Below are 15,574 nucleotides of genomic sequence, written 5' to 3'. Positions count from 1 at the left end.
CAACTGAATAAGAATATTATTAAACAATTTTTCATAACCCAGAAAAGAAAAATAATATTTACTTTATTCCTCTTTTTATCTGCCATTATGTTTTATCTAATCACTTTATATTTTTTTAGTTTATAAAACTGACTCATTATTCTATTGTGTGTTTATTAATTTCTCTTTGGTAGATCATTCTCATTGTCTTAAAATCTTTTTTTATTAACTATGGTGTCATTTTTTTTAGAAATACAACCTTCTGGGATGAACTATCAATTGGTTATGAGAATGTTAATGTTCTATAATTTTGCCACTTATTTGTATCATGATTTTGAGAAATTAAGAGATGATAGAGTATGACTGTTATGTCACTTAATGAGGAATTTATTTGGCTATTTTTAAGATATTTAAATAAAACTGCTAAGGACAAATGACTTTTTGATTTTTAGTAAGATTACTAAAATAAATACTTCAATCTGCTATTTACATTTTCGTGAAAGTGGCTCAGTCATGTCCGACATTTTTGCAACCCCGTGGACTATATGTAGCCCACCAGACCCCTTTATCCATGGGATTTCCCAGGCAAGAATACTGGAGTGGGTTGCCATTTCCTTCCCCAGTGAAAAATTTAAAAATACATAACACTTTAGTAAATTTATTAATTCTTAATTTATTAGCTACACAGTTCTCAAATTAGAGAGAGGGGCCAAAGAAACCTTCCATTTCCTCAATGAAAAATTGTAGACCTCCTCAATTAAAATTATCTCCCTCATTGTTGCTGACTCTTGGCTGTGACCACACCAGACATCCTCCTCCCAAATCCACTCTCACACAGTCCTTTTCTCGGTGCTAATGGTTGAGACATGGCCACATGAAAGGGATGCTCGGTGAATGCCTTGGCTGACAGCTGCAATATCCTCCCTGCTCAAAACACTTCAAATACTTTCTGGGATCACATGTGCTGGAACTTTACACAAAAGGTTCCCACTTGCTTCTTGTGGAATGCACAGAAAAATGAAATAGCTCGTAATGAGAGTTTCCAGAGTTTTCATGTTGATTGACTTTGTTTGAGAATTTCACCTCAAAGTACAATCCTTTTGTGAAGACAGACCCTTGTTTCCTAGGCAACTCCTGCCTGTGACTTTCAAGTGTTCTTATTTCCAAGCGCTGTGTGGTCCTTGCCATACAGCAGAGCTCGCACCTAAGTATCCTGAGAAGATCAGCAGACAGAGCTGATACTATAGAAGGCAAAGAATAGAAAGATTTAACAAAGCTCTGTCTGTATGGTACCCAGAAATGTTTCAAACTGGTCTTGACCCAGCCTAAGAAGGAAAATGAAGCTTTCCACAACTTATGCCTAGACTAAGGGATATATGTATTGCTTTCTATGAAGAAACAACTGACTTACAAGTTCATTTTCCCAAATGGGCAATCTGAAGTTAGAGTATAGCAAGCCAAAAAACAAACCAAAAAAATTGCTTTAGTCCACACTTTAAAAATTACTACTCAAGTGGCTTAGTGAAAGTGAAAGACACTGTCGTGTCTGACTCTTTGTGACTCCATGGACTGTATAGTCCATGGAATTCTCTAGGCCAGAATACTGGAGTGGGTAGCCTTTACCCTTCTCCAGGGGATCTTCCCAACCCAGGGATCGAACCCAGGTCTTCCGCATCACAGGCAGATTCTTTACCAGCTGAGCCACAAGGGAAGCCCCAAAATACTGGAGTGGGTAGCCTATCCCTTCTCCAGTGGATCTGTCCAAGCCAGGAATCGAACTGGGGTCTCCTGCAATGCAGGCGGATTCTTTACCAACTGAGTTATCAGGGAAGCCCGCAAGTGGCTTAACAAGAGCACAAAACTAGTGGAAATCAGACAGACCATGGAGATGGTGGAGTAAGAGGATGTGGAACTCATTTCCCTTCACAAATACATCAAGGTGACATCTAAATGCAGAGCAGTCCTCACTGAAACAAACAGGACACCGGCAGAAAGACTCTTCTATGACTAAGGCCATACATATCCACAGGAAGTCAGGTAGGAAGGGAAAAGAAGTGAGCGGGTTGGGACCCATTCCCCTAGGAGGAGACATGGGAGAAGAGGGGGACATTGGGTGCTCAGAGATCCTCCCTGGGGAGTGAGCTATTCAAAGACCTCTTAGCTGGTTTGAAAACCAGTGGGACTTACAGGCGGGCTGCAGGAAACCTAGACTCTGCTCATGAAGAGTGTGCACAAAGGCATGCTCACTCCTGCACTTGGAGGGTATTATGCTTAGTGACATAAGTCAGACAGAGAAAGACAAATACTCTATGATCTCACTTATATGTGGAACCTAAAAAACACAAGTGAACAAATGTAACAAAACAGAAACAGACTCACTGATACAGAGGACAAACTAGTGGTTACCAGTGGGGAGAGGAAAGAGGGAGGGGCAAATAGGGGTAGGGGATTAAGAGGTACAAACTACTATATATAAAATAAATAAGCTACAAGATACCGCACAGAGAATATAGCCAATATTTTATAATAATATTAAATGGAGTATAATCAATAAAAATATTGAATCACTGTGTTGTCACCTGAAATTTATATAATATTGAAATCAACTATACTTCAATAAAAAGATTTTTTAAAAAGTGGAAATCAAAAGCATTCTTGAAGGTCAGAATGCTTAGAATCCAGTCCTAGCTCTGCAGTAGTTGTGTGACCTTAGGCAAGTCACCTTCCATCTCTGAGCACCTATAAAATAATGCTAAAGCCCTGATGCCACAAACCCATACAGTCATTCTGCTGCTGCTGCTAAGTCGCTTCAGTCGTGTCCGACTCTGTGCAACCCCATAGACGGCAGCCCACCAGGCTCCCCCGTCCCTGGGATTCTCCAGGCAAGAACACTGGAGTGGGTTGCCATTTCCTTCTCCAATGCATGAAAGTGAAAAGTGAAAGTGAAGTTGCTCAGCCATGTCCGACTCTTAGCGACCCCATGGACTGCAGCCCACCAGGCTCCTCTGTCCATGGGATTTTCCAGGCAAGAGTACTGGAGTGGGGTGCCATTGCCTTCTCCGACATAGAGAGCATCAGATACCATCAACGAGGGGCAGTTCCATGGAAAGTCTAAGGTTCACATTAATAAGGAGATAAACAGCAAGAAGACACAGTGGGAATTCAACACCTCTTGGCTTCCTCCTGAAAAACAACAGCCTTCACAAATTCAACAAATACTGCAGTAAGTAAAACATACATTGTAAAAATTAAAAGCAAAAGGGAAAAATCTTGGAACATTGTGTGCATACATATATTATGGTTAAATAGCAATGAAGAGAAAGAATGCTAATCAAATTCATGAATTTATGCTTTAATTTCCAAAGCTAAATATTAGCTTGATTGAGCAATATCTAATGTGCCTTGAGCTCAGGCATTAGCATATGAAAGGCTGACTGCCCTTAGCTCCTTGCCCTCCCAGAGGTGCACTTGTATATGTAAATATGGATTACATTTATTAGTTGTCATGCTCACTCTACAATTAAAGAACAACCTGTTACTTATATAGTATGCCCAATCATTAGAAATAGAATCAGAAGAAAAACTCATCAACCCTCAAAGTATCCTTCCATCCTGGGGCATTTATTAGAAATGAGTCAAGACAGACTCCAAATGTATCAAACAAGAACAATATTTTCAGGGACCTCCCTGGAGGTCCAGTGGTTAAGACTCCGCCTTCCAATGCAGGGAATGCAGATTTGACCCTTGGTTGGGGAATTGAGATCCCACATGCTGCAGGATGCAGTCCAAATTTAAAAAAAAAAAAAATGAAGAAAGAACAATATTCTATTTCTCATAAACAATATTTTGTAAGTCAATTTAATATTTATATAATGTTTTGGAAAAGCCTGACAGAGTTCTTAAGCTCTCGATAAAGGCAAAGGGAAAATGCACCATTTCCTTGCAGAGTCTAAATGAGGAGACTTACTTCCAAGGAAGTTTATGTGCTATATTACAAAACCTGACAATTATTTGGCTCCTGGGCTTCCCTGATAACTCAGTTGGTAAAGAATCTACCTGCAATGTGGGAGACCTGGGTTCTATCCCTGGGTTAGGAAGATCCCCTGGAGAAGGGAAAAGCTAGCTACCCACTCCAGTATTCTGGCCTGGAGAATTCCGTGGACTGTATAGCCCATGGGGTCGCAAAGAGTCAGACAGGACTGAGCGACTTTCACTTTTCAAGAGACTGATACTTTGAGATTATCACCTTGCAAACCCAGTGGGAACCTTTGCCACACGTGGCTTGAACCTATGAACATTCAGACACAGCATAAGTCACAAGACATGACAGAAAAAGCAGTTTTTATGGCTGGAGCAAGTAGGTGTGACTTTGTTTTCCCACACCAGAGCCATCATCCCACACCCACTAAGAGTCCACAGAAACCTCGAGGACTCTGGTTCTTCATTTACAGCTCAGTCTGCTCTGGGACAATGGAAGGGTCCAGTTCCCACCCCTCCCCACAAGTGCCAGGCCCAGGCTCAGAGGCAGGAATCTCCCTGTGCACTGAATGACTGATGAAGGGTCGGTGCTCAGGCCTTCTCATCACTAAGTCCAAAGGCCTCTCTCACCTGGCCACACTGGCCCAAGGACTTTCAAAGTCATGGGTCAAGTGTTTTCCAACAATTCCCTGGAATTTCATGAAAGGATCCTCTTTGGAGGTCTGGTGTAGCCATGCCTCAATCCTTCCTTTTCTTCTAGAACAGCTGGAGAAATACGCAAAACAAGACTATATACTTCAGACACAACTAGACTGTTTTCTAGAGCAAGCACTTTTGTTGACAGTATTTATTCCTAAATGTGATGACTGTTCATGTCTATTATATAAACTTACTGTTAGTCTCTCAATCATGTCCAACTCTTGGTGACCCCGTGGACTGTAGCCTGCCAGGAGCCTCTGTCCATGGAATTCTCCAGGCAAGAATGCTGGAGTGGGTAGCCATGCCCTTCTCCAAGGGATCTTCCTGACCCAGGGATCAGACCTGGGTCTCCTGCATTGTAGGCAAATTCTTTACCGTCTGAGCCACAAGAGAAGATCCATTTGCCATGCTCTCCTCCAGGGGATCTTTCCAACCCAGGGATCGAACCCAGGTCTCCTGCCTTGCAAGTGGATTCTTTACCATCTGAGCCACCAGGGAAGCCCAAGAATACTGGAGTGGGTAGGCTATCCCTTCTCCAGGGGAGCTTCCTGACCCAGGAATTGAACCAGGGTCTCCTGCATTGCAGGTGGATTCTTTACCAGCTGAACTATAGGGGAAGCCTAAGAACAAAGCCAGAGAGATATCATACTTCATGATTTTTAATTATAAGTCGCTCAGTTATGTCTGACTCTTTGTGACCCCATGGACTTTACAGTCCATGGAATTCTCCAGGCCAGAATACTGGAGTGGGTAGCCACTCCCTTCTCCAGGGGATCTTCCCAACCCAGGGATAGAACCCAGGTCTCCTGCATTGTAGATGAAGTCTTTACCAGCTGAGCCACCAGGGAAGCCTTCCGGAGAAATTAAAATAAACTGGGCTACCTAGTTGACAGCAGAATTGCTTAATTTTATAAAGCAGGAGGGATCTGTGATTACTCAGGAAATGACATTTTCTCCTTTGTACACCTGCAGCCGTGGTTTGGAAAAGACCTGCTAAGAGGTCTTGCCATTGTCTGGGATGGACTTTCAGCCTGAGAATTTCCTCTACCATGATATTTGGAATTAAGCAGCTAATTTCAAAATAAGGGAGAATAAGTAGGATCAAAGCAGGTGTTTGTTCCATTAAGAGCAACAGGGAGAAATATATTGCTTTGCTATTTCATTTACCTATGAAGATACACTGCACATCAAAACCTTTCACAGCATTGTTTAAACATGTATTTTCCTGATAGAAATAGCAACATTCACAAGGCAAGGACCAAAAAGAGAATCATTTAGTGGAAAAACAACCAGGTAAGAATAGAAAAGTGAACTATCACTGCTTAGCTCAAAACCCCGACCCGCCACTGGCCTCACCCACCACCCAAGGTTCCCTGCAGGGAACACCTGGAGCCACTGAAATGTACAAGCAAAGGGCCTCTTCTTTTAATTCAGTTACACATAAAATAACCCCAGTGCCCCATCCAGACACCTGGATGACTCACTGGCCTGCCTGTTCACACTGCTCTCCCAATATCAAGCAATTAGAACTCTGGGGCTCCTCACCAGTCATTTACAATTAAAACAAGGAAAAAATCATACTCTTTTGAGGGGTGAGTCACTATGTGAAATGTTGATCCTCTTATTTTGTTTTGTTTAAAGAAATAGGTTGAACAATAATAATGCAACATTTCCCTAATGAGTATGATGAAAATTATCCTTGCTTTCCAATTCTTTCTTCATGTTTTGCAGAGAACTTAGTATTCTGCTGCTGAACAACAGCCAGAAAAACACAAGCAAACTATACAGACCTTGCCCTCTCCTTTTTATCTCTTCTCTTTCTCTCCCTGCCTTGCCAGATTTCACAGCTTATCTATTCTCTCCTTTTTCAAGTTTTGCTTCCATCTGAGAAAGAGCAAAATTCCTTGAAATGTTACAAATCCTGGCTTCTCCTACTTGCTTACAACCTCCAAATTACTTGGCACCTTTAATCATACTTTCCCAGCTTGCTTGCCACTAACCTTGTTACCACAATCACTGCAGCCAACATCAGTCCTGGCTGCAATGGCATTTAGGCACCCCTGTTTTAAAATATTCATGACCTGATCACATTTCATGGGAATTTTTTTTTTTTGGATATTCCCCTTTTCAAACTCCTGGCATATGGCTTCATGGTAGTTTGACTTTCAGAATTGTAAACTATATCACTATTTACAAGCAGAATTTGAATTTATAGAATGAAGCCAGTATGTGTTTGTTAATAATAAAGTCAGGGACCACTGAGAAAATAATTAATTAAACTTCTCTACCTATATATTGAGCTTATCGGGTCCCATTAGTAAGTGAAAACTCCATTTTAAAAATTCATATAGGAGTTAAAAGTCAAGCCAGTGCCCTCCCCCACATAACAAGGTCCAGAAAATACCATTCTTTCTTATTTTGTGTGTGTGAAACTTAACAAGCTTATTCTAAAACTTTTATGAAAGTATAAAGGTTACAAATAACCATGACAATCCTTAAGAACAAAGCCATGTATGAAGTATTCAGAAGATAATACAGAACAACAGCTTTAAGATATTTTTCTCCATTATGATGTCAAAAATTAATAATAAAAAGAATACATAAAGAAAAAAGATTAACTAAACACATTAAAGTTAATTTTTATTCATCAAAAAGTACCATCAAGAATGGGAAAGGACAAGCCACATTCCAGGGAAGATATTTGCAAACATTTAACCAGTAAGAATGGCACTCAGAATATGTGAAGAATTCCTATGAATTTAAAATAATGGGCAAAAACACTGGAAATGAAAATTATAACTACGATTCATGTCTAAAGCCCACTAGGTTAGCAAGAATTAAAAAGTCTGACATAATTAAGTATTGCCAGGGATGCAAAGTGAATCTTTTACAGTGCTGGAAGTGGTCCACTTTGGGAAGTAAGTTGAATATATACACACTGGTGACTTAGCATCATTACTCCTAGAGAAGTTCTCAAATGCCCGTAAGAGACACGCACAGCAGTATTCATGGCAACATTGTGACAGCAAAAGAAAATAAGGAAACAAACAACAAAAAACTGAGTGATCCAAATATCTGTAAAGAGCAGAAAGAATACTGCAGTATATTCATTTAGTGGAATACTAATCAGTAATCAAAATGAATTAATTTTGAGATTAACATGAGTGAACAACAACAAAAAAAAACCACGGTTAGAGAATATATGATGAAATAATACACATATTAATTCAAAACAGGCAAAATAGTCTATTGTGTAGATATACATACATAGTCGGGAAAACAGTGAGGAAAAATAAGTGAAAAATTATCACAAAAATCATCAGGATAGTGACTAATATGGACAGAGTGAGGGTATGTGATTAAGAAAGTGCACACAGAGACCTTTCACCAACAAAGTTCGAGATGCTAATCTGAATAGCTGCTACACTGGTGTTGGCATCACTATTCTTTAAAGTACACAATTACATGTCATGCAATTTTCTGTATTTGATACTTTTCAACAGAAAGAAATTAGCTTATCACATTTTCATTTAACTTTTGGTAATAAAATACTTTATTGGTTCCTCTTACTATCAAAAACATAGTAATGTTTCCATTGCTTCCATCTTTAAATTAAAAGCTTGGTTTTTTTAAAAAAGAAAAAATTCATTTGGTTCTGTCAAAAAACAAGCTACAACTCACTTCTGTAAATAATTAGGTTCTCTCACTTTAAATATCTTAATTCGCTGACCTTTACAATAAATAACTGTATATAAAAGGAGACAATGACCTGAACAATTTCGCAGAGAACATTTTACACATCTTAAAAAACCAAGCCTAAATGCTATCCCAACTTAATACTTAAAAGAATATTCAGTAAGAGTTATTGTAAAATTGAATTCATGTAGCACCAAGAAGTTTGGGACTTATAATATTTCAGATGATATGATATATGCAGCAAAAAGAATAATGATTTGTCTTCCATGAATTTTCAGGGGTTTATATACAATAGAAAGAATTCCTTATAGGTCCCTTTTAAAAGCCAAAAGTTCAAAAATCTACGCATGCCTTTCACTACATTTCCGATCTGTGGATATAGCGATTGACCCTATGGCAAAAGATCCATGTGTGATAAACAGCACAGTACAGTCCTATCTGAATATAACTGCTTACTCATCTTGTCTCATTAATATAATTTATACCTCAATTAAAATATCATTCTATCTGCAAGTTATATATTTCCCTAAAATACTCTATAATTCAGATTTCCATTTAGACAATGTTCTGCTCTGCCCCTTTCCTTGAATCAGTATGATCTTATGGCATACCTCACTAAATTGTTTGGTTTTTCTCCTCTCAGTGAAACTTCCCCTCAACTCAAAGTATTATAATAAGGTAAATACAGATGTAACATAATTAACATATAAGACAAAAAGGATAATACAAACATATAGATCCATGCTAAATGAGACAACACAAAGCAAAAAACACACACTATGCTATGTTCATCTATTCTGAACCACAAGAAGGCCCTGCTAGAGCCCTGGCTCATGTAAACTGATGTTCCCAGACACCCCTAGTGTCCTGTACTCCAGCATAATTAACTGTTACGTTTAAGGTGTTTCCATATTTATTTGTTTGTTCAGAACAGCCTATAGCAACTCTGACTCCTAATCCTGAACATGATGATAAATTAGACAAATAGTTAACTCAAACTTTCGAGAGTCCCCTCTCTAAAGCAATTTGACTATATTCCTCAAAGAAAGAGAAGTTTTAAAAACATCAATTTAAAGACAATAAAATCATTTTAACATAAGTTGTTCTACCAACCATAAAAGATTTCCCTCAAACTGAGTTGTTTACTTGAGTTTTTGCTACTTTCCCCACCCCCACCCCCCACCTTTGGAGTGGTCCTATGTACTTAAAAGATGCTTACTCCTTGGAAGGAAAGTTTTGACCAACTTAGACAGCATATTAAAAAGCAGAGACATTCCTTTGCCAACAAAGGTCCGTCTAGTCAAGATTATGGTTTTTCCGGTGGTCATGTATGGATGTGAGAGTTGGACTATAAAGAAAGCTGAGCACCGAAGAATTGATGCTTTTGAACTGTGGTGTTGGAGAAGACTCTTGAGAGTCCCTTGGACTGCAAGGAGATCCAACCAGTCCATTCTAAAGGAGATCAGTCCTGGGTGTTCATCGGAAGGACTGATGCTGAAGCTGAAACTCCAATACTTTGGCCACCTCATGCGAAGAGTTGACTCATTGGAAAAGACCCTGATGCTGGGAGGGATTGGGGGCAGGAGGAGAAGGGGACGACAGAGGATGAGATGGCTGGATGGCATCACCGACTCGATGGACATGAGTTTGAGTGAGCTCCAGGAGTTGGTGATGGACAGGGAGGCCTGGCGTGCTGTGATTCATGGGGTCGCAAAGAGCCAGACACAACTGAGTGACTGAACTGAACTGATAGGAACATTTGTTAATATTCATGAAGGCTTCAGTCACATATACTACAGGCTTTTAAGTATATGGATGTAATTTCAGTTTGTATATTGGTATTACTCCATTTTACAAGAAAGAATTTTCAGTAGCCAGGCATTCTATGCTTTCAGTGTTGATACACTCACACACACATCCCTATGCCAGCACATTCGAAAACTAAAGACCAAAAATCCCCACTAATATGAAACGATACTTGCACATCAATGTTCATAGCAGCACTATTTATAATAGCCAAGACATAGAAGCAACCTAAGTGTCCACTGACAGATGATTGGATGAGGAAGATGTGGTATATATATATGTGTGTGTATAATGGAATACCATTCAGCCTTTAAAAAGAATGTAATAATGTCACTTGCAGCAACATGGATGGAGCTTGATGTTATCATACTAAGTGAAGTAAATCAGACAGAGAAAAACAAACAACATAGGACATCACCTATATGTGTAATCTTAAAAATGATATGAAAGAACTTATTTTAAAAACGGAAAAAGATTCACAGATATAGGAAACAAACTAGAAGTTACCAAAGGGGAGGGCGGAGAGTCAAATTAACAGATGCAAATTACTATATATAAACCAGGTAAGCGACAAGGATGTGCCATAGAGCATAGAAAATTACACCCATTATCTTGTAATAAGCTATAATGGCGTATAATCTGCAAAAATAATGAATCACTATGCTGTACACACAAAACTGACACAATGTTATAAATCAACTATAATTCAATTTTTAAAAACCACTTAAATGATACAATATTTAAAAATTTAATATTAAAATAAAAACAAAAAAATGAACGAAAACCCTCATGGGGATCCTTTGAAAAGCTACCTTTGCAACATGGCCCTCAAAATCAGAAAGTGTACAGACTCACAGCACACAACTGCTCTTTCTCTTAAAGTCAGCTGGTCTCTGGCTTTCCATTCCACATCTACTGTTTTACTGGAGGCCCACTGAGCCCACCTACCCAGAAAAGCCTCTGACTTTGTTCCTCACTCACTGACATAAAAAAAAAAAAAAAAAATGTTTCTAGACTTAGGTTGATGCTAGAAACTTCCTCAAAATTTCCGAAGGCACACAGAGTGTTTCCCACCATGATACCTATGATGGGACCTCATGGAGGACTCCAAATACAAGACTTCAAAAATGGTCCACATCTAAAGCAATATATATATATATATATCTCCATCCCTGCCTCATAGAGTTGGGAGGATTCGCTGGGATGATGCATGCAGAATGCCTGGTACCAGGTCTAGGAGGAAGGAGGCCCTTGTCAGTGAGGCTGTAATTCCCATCAGGAATCACAGAAGCAGGGAGAGTGCCCATTCCCCCCTGAACATAGCATGTACAGGATTTGAGGAACTTCCACTGGTCTTGCTTGGAGGAATCACTTTACCTCTGGTCTTTCTCACAGGGGACCTGCCAATATCAGAAAGTAGCTAGACATTCCTCAGCAAAGAAAGGATAGTCATAAGTAGCCTCTATAGCAAGCCCTCAAATTCCATGGAAGTCTCCAAAGAAATTCCCTGAAAGACGAAAAACCCAGTGATGTAAAGTTTTATCTCTGTGTGGTCATCAAACTTCTGGTTGTCTGCTTCATCCCCAAAGGAGTTATCTCATTTGCACATCTCTTAAAGGAAAAGATAACATGTTTGTATACAACCAACAACAAGTCACTCCCGGCCTGTAAGGACACCCACACCCTCATCCATCTCCAGTTCATTCAGAGGCCATTTTGTGGAGCTGTGGCAATATTTCAACTACATCTGAAATATACTGATCAGTGTGTGATTGGAGATTCCATTAAATGCCCCCCATTTTTCCTGATATGATATTATAGTGGTATACCTTAATGAATTATGGTCTATTTTGCTATTTAAAAAATTCAGTGATAAATACATGGAGGAATTTAAGGAATGCTATTTTAATTCATTTTGAACTTTTAAAAATCTATCAATGAATTCTGGAAGGATCTTCCTTTAATGTCCTGATGCTTTTCAGTTCTATCCATCAAGTAGAAAGTGGACAGCCTCTATGTTGCTACCTACTACATTCTCCATTAAGCCAGGAGTGTGTGCTTGAAACATGATCTGCTTCTAGATGCCAAACATCTTCTGTAGAGCATGGTTGTTGCTCCCTGGTAAAAACTCCAGAAACAGAGTCATACTTTCTGATACTAAAAATGCTCCTTAGGCAAAAAAGATGTGTGAACTGGCTTCCCCTTTTTAGTCCATGTCAGCAGCTCTAACCTGCACTCTTAACTAGAATCCTCAACTCCCACACTCTCAGCCTCTCCAAAACTGTTCTCCACCCAGCAGCCAGCACAGCCTCTAAAAATGTTCATGTCACATCATACCTATGGTCTAGATACTGTCAGCTTCCCAATCACCACGGCTATTGAAGGCCCAAGACTGTTCTCACCTCCTCTAATACCCTCTCAGTTGTAATGGATGCTTTTCTGTCCTCACTTCACAACAGTTAGAAGATACACACACACACACACACACACACATATATATATAATCTTGTTTTATATATATATATAGAGAGAGAAAAATGACCTTATACATAATAGGATATTATATACATCTTATTTTATATCTATAACTTTGCTATAACTTTTACTAATTATTTTGAATTGAGAAACTATGGAAGGGACATATTCTGACATTGGAACCACGAAAAGAAAAAAAAGGTCCCTTCTGGGAGATCATTAACTAAAAGGAAGATGTTGAAATATGTTCTCAGAGAGCCTAAGCACCTATGCTTTTTTCTTCCTCTACTCTCAACAAGAATCAGTTTAGAACATGGAAATTACCTACGTTCTCCACCTTCAGAGTGTTCATGAAGCTCCCAAGGGAGATGTGCGTGAGTGGGAGTAGGGAGCTTGCTGGGGCTCCTGCCTTGGTGACCCTGGCACATCCAGGCTGGCCCTCCTAGATGGTCTGGCCCAGATCCTCACTTTCTAACTGAGGACACTGAGGCCCACTGAGTCCTGTGAGAAGGACTGTGCAGAGTCTGAGGGCTAGAGCTCGCTGTGCCCAGATGGCAAACCTGGGCCAGGCTGCCTCCACTTTATCATATCAATATGTATTTTGCCCCCACAAAAAAGTTGCTTTGAAACAGAAGGTGGACAGACTTCTGAAGCTCTTCCTAAATCCCCGATAAATAGAAAGATAGACTTAAACGTGAGCGTGTCAATAAGTACATTAAATGAAAATAGTCTAAAAACCACAATTCAAAGATAAGAATTGTCAGACTGGAGAAATAAAGCAAGGCTGACATCTACTCTTTTCTACAGGGAAGAAGTTTAAATACAAAGATGAAGAGCATTTAAAAGTTAAAGAATGAGAAACTAGATAGCCTGCAAATTCATTAGAATTTCCTATGATTACATAGAAAAGATGAAATGACTATATTCATATTAGATGATGTAGACTGCACACCAAGTAATACTACCAGAGATAAAGACTAAGATTCCATAACAATAAAAGACCCGATTTAAGAAGATATAATAGAAAACAATTTCATTTACAATAGCATCAAAAAGAATAAAAATACTGAGAAACTTAACCAAGGAGGTCCCCCTTCCCACATACCTGTCTTATGCTTCTCTTTCCCGTGGCTATTACTGACTATGTTCTTTTATAATAAAATGATAATCTAGCTTAAAAGAAAACAAAAGAAAGAATAGAAGGACATGTTCCTGGGACATCTGCAAGAGGGAACACTCTGGTTCAAGTTGACCAGAGAGTCCCTGGCTATGTGCCATGGACACCATGGTGTGTGCATGCCCATGCTTCGCAAGGCTGTCAGGGATATGGGGGAGTTACAAGTGAGTTGAGCTTCATGTAGCAGGATGGGTCACCATCACAATTTCCCAAGGCCAATCTTTCTTTTTTTCCTTTTTTTTTTTATTTAAAGTGCATCTTTATTTTAAAAAATCAAAGCAAGCTAGTTTTACTTGTTTTTTTTTTTTTCTCATTTGCTTGTATTTATTTGTTTTTTACAAAAAAAAAAAAAATGAAAGAAAAGAAAAGGCCTCTGGCAAAAGCTGCTTTCCAAACTATAAGCAGTTCTTCAGGAAGTTCTTAGGTAAGGAAATAAATATGCTGGCCACAAGAACCCTCCCATTCCAATGCATTCCAGTCACTGCCTTGGACCCTTATGGTAGCCCTCTGCACTGGACTGTGACAATGCTTCTTTAACTGTCCTATCTTTCTCTGGCCTTTCCAGCCATCCAAACCAGTGGCAGGGGCTGGCGGGGAGAAGTGGGGGCTTCCCTTATCTTGACAAGTACTGGACTTGATAGATGTTAGTTCATCTTTGCCTCCCCAAACTGGCTCAAGGCCACCTCCTTTCCAGCTTCCTATCTGCTGCCTCCTGCAGTGGTGCCATCTCTGTCCTGGTCAGGCCACTTTCTTCACTTGCTCAAGGCTTCTCCCTCTGACCCTCTTTCATGCCACCACTATCATCTGGCAACTCCAGAGGACAGGGGTCATATGGGAATTTTCAGCATGGTGCAAGAACAGGATAGGGTGGGGTGCGGGGGTGAGTTGAATGTGTGATTTGATGCTGCTGCTGCTGCTAAGTCACTTCAGTCATGTCCGACTCTGTGCAACCCCATAGACGGCAGCCCAACAGGCTCTCCTGTACCTGGGACTCTCCAGGCAAGAACACCGGAGTGGGTTGCCATTTCCTTCTCCAATGCATGAAAGTGAAAAGTGAAAGTGAAGTCACTCAGGATGCTACAGTAAGTCAAATAAATTTCTCCTCCAAGCAGCTTCAGCATCCCACCTTTCATATTTCCAAAACACCCAAATAGTCTTGCACAACCCTGAGACTGAGAGCCTTCTTAAATTCTGTGTCCTAGGCACCTCCCTTGCCTTACCCTACTTAATTCGAGCCTTGTTGGTCTCTTCTTTTTTGAGAGACCTCAGTCAAGTTGGGCCATCACTGACCTGTTTCATCTTTTTAAGGTGGTCAATATAAGCCCCTAGAGCTAACTTCCCCTCCCCAAGTAAAGAGCCATGGGACTCCACCCCTTTCTGTTGTAAGGCAGTTACTAGCCATCTTGGAACAGCTAAAACCAAAAGCATAGGCTTCGGGTGCAGAACCTAATGACTGTGTGAGTGAGGCAAGCTTTTGCCTCCGTTTATCCTTTTTTCTGCATTCATCTAATTATTTGTAGCTTCTGTTGCTATGGAAAGAAAACACCACTTCCATGACAACTGTAGCAACTTAAGGTGCACAGCTTGTCTCAGACCATGAAGCTTCAAAAATACAGAAACGTGAAGGGGTTTCATGTCCCCCTTCCCCCGCCACCTTTTAAAACATCAACCAAATGTTCTTCTCTCCAGAAAAGTCATCGGAGTATTCTCCACTTTCTCTGTGTTACCTGTCATGAAAAACCAGAGGACCTTAACAGGGAATAC

The 15,574-nt window shown here is 39.9% G+C and overlaps 1 protein-coding gene across 1 annotated transcript in view; it reads right to left on the bottom strand.

Annotated features, from left to right (window-relative positions):
- PASD1 (PAS domain containing repressor 1) overlaps positions 1-13,778 on the bottom strand; it is a 111,766-nt gene extending 97,988 nt beyond the window's left edge. Inside the window, exon 1 of the mRNA XM_061408741.1 lies at positions 13,739-13,778. The gene's annotated coding sequence lies outside the window, so the exon portion shown is untranslated. The remainder of the gene's footprint in view (positions 1-13,738) is intronic.
- Positions 13,779-15,574: the final 1,796 nt, after the last annotated feature.

Source organism: Bos javanicus, chromosome X, assembly GCF_032452875.1.
Source record: "Bos javanicus breed banteng chromosome X, ARS-OSU_banteng_1.0, whole genome shotgun sequence".
Taxonomy (NCBI): domain Eukaryota; kingdom Metazoa; phylum Chordata; class Mammalia; order Artiodactyla; family Bovidae; genus Bos; species Bos javanicus.
The sequence above is the reverse complement of the archived record's forward strand: the minus strand, read 5'-3'. Positions and strand labels throughout refer to the sequence as shown.